We start from the raw sequence: 6,136 nt of genomic DNA on the forward strand, positions 1-6,136 counted from the left end.
ATAAGGGCAAACAGTATAGGGAAGTATTTAATTGGGCGAGGGTGAATTATGATGGTAGGCAAGAATGTGGGAGCATAAATTGGGACAGATTTACTCAGGGAAATGCACAATGGAAATATTGAGGTTGTTTAGGCAGCAAATCTATCCAGAACTTGGGGCAGGGGAAAGATGGTTGGATGAAAGAACAATGGTTGACAAGAGAAATGGAACATCCAGTCAAGAGAAAGAAAGAAGCATCCTAAAGAATGCAGCAAATAGAATTCCTTTGTTCAAGAAAGATAATGGGGTAATCCTGGGAATTGTAGACCTGTAAATCTTCCATAAGTGGTGGAAAACTACTGAAGAGAAAGCATTTACAAGCATTTTGAGAAGCATTGTCTGACTAGGGATAGTCAGAATAGCTTTGTTAGCGGCAGCTTGTGTCTCATGAGCCTGATTGAATTCTTTGAGCAAGTGACAAAACAAATTGAAGATAGAACACTGGTTGTGGTGTATATAGATTTTAGCAAGGTGTTTAACAATCCTCCCAGTGATAGTGTCATTCATAAAGGCAGGGAGCATGGGATCCAGGGAAACTTAGCTGCATGGATTGAGAACTGACTTGCCCACAGAAGGCAAAGGGTGGTGGTAGATAACACATTACTACCTGGAGATCGGTGATGAGTGGTGTTCTGCAGGCTATTGTTCTGGGAGCACTCTGATTTTTAGAAATGATTTAGATGAAGTGGAAGGGCAGGTTAGTAAGTTTTCAGATGATGCAAAGGTTGGTGATGTTATGGATAGCGTAGAAGGTACGTTGCAGTGGGTCATTGACAAGATACAAATTCGGGCTGAGAAGTGGCAGATGGAGTTCAATCTGGAAAAGTGAGAGGTGATAGATTTTAGAAGGTCAAACTTGAAGACAGCATACAGAATTAATTGCAGGATTCTTAGGAGTGAGGAGGAACACAGGATTCTTTGGGGACTAATCCACAGATCCTTCAAAGTTGCTGGGGTGGTTAAAAGTATATAGTGTGTTAGTCTTCATTTGTCGAAGGACGGAGTTCAGGAGCCATGAGGTAATATTGCAGCTCTATAAAATACTGGTTAGGTCATACTTGGACTACTGTGTTCAATTCTGGTGACCTCACTGTAGGAATTACAGTGACTGGACTTACCACCTCAGTGATGATCATATCACTAACAGCAACATGACACTGGCAACCAAGAATGTTTTCTTAGACAAGACACCTGCTTAACCTGATGCCACTCCTCAGGCCCAGGGGTGCTATCCTGAAAGAAACAGGGTGCCACCCAAAAGACTGAATCTTTAGTATAGTGGTTTGTTATGTACCATTATTGTGAAAGCATGTTTATTTTGAATATGGTTTATGAAAGGGAAATTGAATTATTTGTACATATACAGTTTTATGTTGCATTAATCTAAAGGGGGAGGAAGTGTAATGTATGGATCTATTTCTTTTAAAGCAATGACTCCCCTTGGCACTACATATGGATTATTCTGTATGCATGCATATTGATCTGTTGTCTATGCATGCACATTTCTCTCTGTCTCTCCAATGTGAATGCACCAGTTAGATCCAGCTCCCACATGTTTGCCTTTATTTAATTGATATGTAGTTGTGCACAGACACAACAAAGACAGGGTTGCTTTGCTGATAATTAGATCCTTCCTAAGGTTATATAACAAACATGGGGTGCACTAAACATAATTACTGAAGGCCAAACTCAGGTTTCTGTTTGGGTAGCCTCCAACCTGATGGAATGAACATCAATTTCTCCAACCTCTGGCAATTTCTCTCCCCTCCAGTCCTGATAAAGGGTTTCAGCCCGGAACATAAACGGTTTATTCCCTTTGTAGATGCCGCCTGACCTGCTGAGTTCCTACAGTGTTCTGTGTATGCATTGCTCAACATTTCCTGCATCTGCAGAATCTCTCATCTCAATTGCAAATGATCTGTCTGGAGGTGCAATTTGAAAGGAGATGGATGAGACAAAAGGAAAGGAAATCCATGCTGAAACTGTGGGAGACACCGCACAGTATTTGCTTGCATCTTAAATAAAAGGGAATGCTGCTATCCTTGCTCTAGTTGGAAGGAACGGGGCAGAGAGCAGAGAAGTGGGAAGTGGAACAGACATTTGAGAGCCCTCCAAAGGTGATCTGACTTGTATTTCTGCACTTATTCTTGGTAACTCCACATCTGGTCCAACATAAGAGGTGCACTGTAAGCATACCATGGGATTGTGCAATGACACATAGCAAATGTGGTAAAGATTGTGCTAGTCCTGCATTCTCAGATTTCAATGCAATGCCATCAGCCAAGTATGAAAAGGGTATGTTTGAGTGAACAGCTCATCGCTCTGTTCTCTAATGTGAGGATATCAGGGAGGAGAACTACTGAAAATCAAAAAAAAAATGTCAAAGATTTCCAGGACACCTATTGAAAGTTGTCCAAGATCCCTGTGGACACGTTGATGGAACAGAAGGCTTTAACAAGTGTTCCTGGATTAACTGAAGGCCTCTTAATTGCCATAAAAATTGCTGGTGAACGCAACAGGCCAGGCAGCATCTATAGGAAGAGGTACAGTTGACGTTTTGGGCCGAGACCCTTCGTCAGGACTAACTGAAAGAAGAGGTAGTTGCTTACAGTGCACCTCTTATGTTGGACCAGATGTGGAGATACCAAGAATAGGTGCAGAAATACAAGTCAGATCATTTTTGGAGGGCTCTCCAATGTCTGTTCCACTTTCCACTTTTCTGCTCTCTGCCCCATTCCTTCCAACTAGAGCAGCATTCCCTTTTATTTAAGATGCAAGTAAACCTAACCTCTTACTATCCCTTCTTTCAGTTAGTCCTGACGAAGGGTCTCGACCTGAAATGTCGACTGTACCTCTTCCTAGAGATGCTGCCTGGCCTGTTGTGTTCACCAGCAATTTTTATGTGTGTTGCTTGAAATTCCAGCATCTGCAGATTTCCTCGTGTTGGCCTCTTAATTGCCATTGTGCACAGTTGGTGATGCCCTGAAACTACGGAAAACCAGACAGAAAAGAAAACTCGAACATCCTGGCATATTCATGGGCTAGGTTAACATCGTTGTTTATTTTGGAAAATCAGTCACATGCATGAAACAATTCTACTGTATCTCCAGAAAGCCTTGGAAGGGTACAGAAGCATTAAAACTAGTCCAAAATGACAATTGGTCTTGTTCCAACAAGCTGCAGTGGTCTGTACCAATTCATTCAATGACCTACACCAGAAGCACCGCTGTCCTGACACATTGTGCAGGCTAATGTCCTGCCACTGTATCTTCCTTCTCATCCCTCTTTCCCTATCTACTGCTGGATCACCTACCTTCAAATTATTGGTGGTTCTTTTATCCTCAGTTGATGCTCAATCCAAGACCACCAAACTGAACCGGTAAACCAAATCTGAGTGTAGAAAGTCAACCAACAACAAAATTCCTGTGAAAACTCATTCACAGTTTAGTAAGAACTCAAGTGTCAGTACTGTATAGATTGGTGGCCATGGAGAAATTAAAATACGAACAAAAACATTGAACTGAATGAGTCAAGGAATGTGGAAGTAGACAAAGTGAAGGTCTTTGTTTTTGCCATGTAGTTGAAGGAATGAACAATGTGTGGTTAAGTGCCTTGCTTAAGGATCACACACTGCCTCAGCCAAGGCTCGAACTAGCGACCTTCCAATCACTAGATGAACGCCTTAACCATTTGGCCACATATATATAAAGGAATGGAGGCTGCCATTTTGTGAAACTGCTCTGTAACCTCCATTTTTTGAACCGGTTTTGCTCAGGAATAGCTGTATCAAACTGCTTCAAAGTAATGATGCTCCTGATAATCTGCTGAATTAGAGATAATTTCCAAATAAGAAGTTATTTGTGAGCGGTAAGATAAAACATGCAGGTTTATGAATAGGGAAGTCTGTGTCTGATCTGAATAACCCGATCCTAGTAAGCAGCTGAACTGCTCTGTTTCAGAACAAACAGACATTAATTGCTACTTGTGAGAAAGGCAATAAAATAATGCTGGTTTGGATCAGAGCCAATGGGAAGGTAACACACGTAGGCCAGATGGGCCAGAGCCAACGAAATCAAAATAGCCTTTGAACTGGATAAGGAAAGAGTATAAGGACGAGGGGCTTTGAACGCAAAGTAGTGAGAACTCCAGAAACTGTCATAAAGAAAATCCAGTGCCAGGTGCTGGGAGAAGGAGGATCAATTGCTTGGCCAATGAGAGATCCCCTATTTCAGTGTTAAAAATTGGAGAAGTGGTCTGAGTGAGTATTAGCACAGAGGGAACAATAAAATTTATGTTTTATGTTGTTAGCCCGGGGTCAACATAATTACATTGATATTAATGCAGAGACAATAAAGTGCAAGCTTTGATTAATTAAGAGTTGTTTAACCTTGACCAGTTGATGATGATCAGCATAGATATTTTCCTGAGACTGATTTGTTCGAATCAATTGGAATAGAGTCCATACCTTGTTTCTACCATCCAAATTCAGTAGGACTGTGAAACCCATCGTCAACATGTTAAGCTGATAAATTGCTGTCATATTGTTTTGACAGTCACTAACATAATTGTCAATCTGCCTCTCCTGAGGGTATGCCCACACACAGCCCAGGATTCGGCTGTGAAACAGTATCAGTGTGTTGAAGCTGTATCTTTAATTGGCTGTAACAGCACCTCTCACTCCTAAAACTCATTAAATTAAAATATCTTCCACTGCCTCCAAAAGAAACTTGTCTGGAGGATAAATATGCATGGCTTTAGCTACATTGAAAATGTGAACATTTACCTAGAAGATCCAGATGTTTGGTAAATTCAATACTTTCATGTTCCATGTCATTACCTTCTGCATTGGTAGTTTTAATATGCAGTGTTGCAAATTATGCAATTATGCTTTAATTAGGACTCCATAATTTTTCATATTTTCTCCAAGTAGAAATATTTTATTTATTGAATTTCCTGTGTTTAAATTCCACCTGATGATTGTCATGTGCCCATAAATAATAAGTTAAATACATTCAGTTTTCACAGACACATCTCCAATTAACTTTCTGCAACATCGTTAAAGAGCTAACAAAATTAACACAATCAAAAATCATTACTTCACAGAATGACAAAGCTTCCAGTAATGTTCACCATCTTCTTCTATCCTCTGAACATTAACCATATGTCCTGCTAATTAAGTGCTGAACCAGATGATGTCTCATTCAATTCTTTACATTTCTTAATGTGACATGATTTATTATGATTATTATAGAATGGTTACTTCCACCAGTAATTGGAGCACAAATACTTACATATATTCTATCAGGTCACTGATGCCTGTTAACATTTCCCCTGATTCTGGTTCCAAGTAAGGATCCTGTATTAAGATCTTTGCTGATATCTGCTTCAGTGCACTGCAGATTTGTTTTTAAATCAACAGCAGTACTCTGGACTGATGTTAAGATGTGAATGAGTGCATTGTCACTACTCCTCAACTGAATAGTCACTTTCTCTCTGCTAGTTCCCCTCCCCTCTGAGTTCATAATCCTTCTCCCTAAATGTGCAAGAAAATGTAAACCTCTCTGAATCAGGTACCACGGATTCTGTCATATAACCAGTTGAGATTTATAGAGATGAAGGGTCTCGGCCCGAAACGTTGACTGTTTCCTCTTTTCCACAGATGCTGCCTGACCTGCTGAGTTCCTCCAGCATTTTGTGTGTGTTGATTTGGATTTTCAGCATCTGCAAATTTTCTTGTGTCTGTGATTTGTAGAAATTTATCTTAGGATCACAAATATTTCTTGGTCAGTTGAAACTCTACAAATGTACAGGCAGCATCTGTAGAGAGACATGGAATGAAAGTCAACAATTTGGTTGATGGCCTCTCAGGAGAATGGTTCCAATGGACAAAGCAATTACTTTTGCAATAAGAAGGAACAATTGGAGATGTTCAAAATCTGAAATAAGAACAAAAAAATTAGAAATATATTACAGAAGACCTGTCAGCAACTGCAACAAGGAAAGTTTGATTGAAGGGTTACTCAGCTGAAACATAAGTAATTTTTGATCTTTACAGAACTTCGTGTTTGCAAATTGTGGAATATTTTCTAGTTGAGTA

This window comes from Mobula hypostoma, chromosome 16, assembly GCF_963921235.1.
Source record: "Mobula hypostoma chromosome 16, sMobHyp1.1, whole genome shotgun sequence".
NCBI lineage: Eukaryota > Metazoa > Chordata > Chondrichthyes > Myliobatiformes > Myliobatidae > Mobula > Mobula hypostoma.